Below are 1725 nucleotides of genomic sequence, written 5' to 3'. Positions count from 1 at the left end.
ACACTCAAACCGGGGGGCGGCGCGGCAGGCACGAGCCCGCCCAATCGCTCATTGGCTTACACAGCTTCTGGATTGCGCACCAATAGGAAAGCTGTTCATACAAAGGCTCGCCCCCCCCCCTCCCTTCCCGCCCTCCCTCGCGCTCCTTGCCCCGCAGAGGTTACTGGGAAATATAGTTTCACCTCTGCACACAGCACTCCTGGTGAAGGAGGTCCGGGCGGGGGCGGAGGGGGGGGGGGGGGGGTGATGTTTGAGGTCAGTCGTGCTAGTCCTGGCGCAGTTTAGGTCTCCCAGTTTAGGCTTGTTTTCATGAATGCAGTAAATAATCACAGGATTATTATGAGTTGTGATATACGAATTTATCTCTAAGGAGGTGAAGAGTCTAAGACATTATAGTTTCTCCTTCAATGATCTGGTGGCCTAGAGCCAAGATAGGATTTGTTGGATCAGTTTGTACAGTCAGAAGAGTATGTATATGAATGCGCTTTTTATCGGGTAGCAGACACTACCTCCTTTTCCTAAGAGGTGTGAGAAACTTCCTTAAATCATATAGTTAGTTAAAATCCAATTGTGATTTCATCTTTGCAGAAGAGCAAGAAGTAGGGGGAAAGGCACTTTAGTCTCAGGGCTACAACTTTTGGAATGGGCTGGGACAGGGGACCCTTTACTGCAATGCTTGCACCTTGATAGATGACTCCTCCAGTAACAGAGTACAAAGAAACTATAAGGGAATAAAAATAACTGTGCATGCAGGGTTGTGGAAAATCATGAACAGTAAGAAACAAAAAGGCCAAAACCCAACCGCTGCTTGCACACAGAACCATTAAGGTGGCAGACAGACCACATAAGCCACCCCTTTGGCCCAGAGGCAAGTCACTTGTTTTCACTTCCTCCTGCTGCAGAATGAGCCCCAATAAAGCCTTGCCTGAATTTCTTACCTGGCCTCAATTTCTATTGATTAGAGTCCAAGGACCCTGGTTGGTAACACTACTGCTAAGGAAAACCTGGGACTCTTCACTGGTCTGACACATAAGCATGTCTAAAAGGAACTTGCCATCTTCTAAATCTGCTTTTCCACCTCTTTTTGATTTTCTGTTAGTTACAGTCAAGATATTCCCAGACACCTTAGCTCAGTATTTTTCTTTTGGCACCTGGGGTCTCCCAGGTAGCTCAGCTGGTAAAGAATCCACCTGCAATGCAGGAGACCCCAGTTCAATTTCTGGGTGGGGAATATCTGCTGGAGAAGGGATAGGCTACCCACTCCAGTATTCCTGGGCTTCCCTTGTGGCTCAGCTGGTAAAGAATCTGCCTGCTAATGTGGGAGACCTGGGTTCAATCCCTGGGTTTGGAGGATCCCCTGGAGAAGGGAACACTCCAGTAATATACTCCAGAAGGGAAAGGCTACCCATTCCAGTATTCTAGTCTGAAGAATTCCATGGACTGTATAAGCCATGGGATCATAAAGTCAGACACAACTGAGCGACTTTCACTTTGGCACCCAAATTAAAAAAAAAAATCATGGTGATCTTGTCATACTACTGGCTTTCAAATTTATATCTTACTACTTATTTCCACTCCATGTTGCATTATCTTTAGCTTGGACTATTTCCATAGATTTCTAACTGGCATTTTTGCCTAAAGATTCCCCTCCCCCCTTTTACAATCCATTCTATAAAAGATGATTTTTTTTTTTAAAGCATACTCTGGACAGGTCATACTATTACC

Source organism: Muntiacus reevesi, chromosome 1, assembly GCF_963930625.1.
Source record: "Muntiacus reevesi chromosome 1, mMunRee1.1, whole genome shotgun sequence".
Taxonomy (NCBI): Eukaryota; Metazoa; Chordata; class Mammalia; order Artiodactyla; family Cervidae; genus Muntiacus; species Muntiacus reevesi.
The sequence above is the reverse complement of the archived record's forward strand: the minus strand, read 5'-3'. Positions refer to the sequence as shown.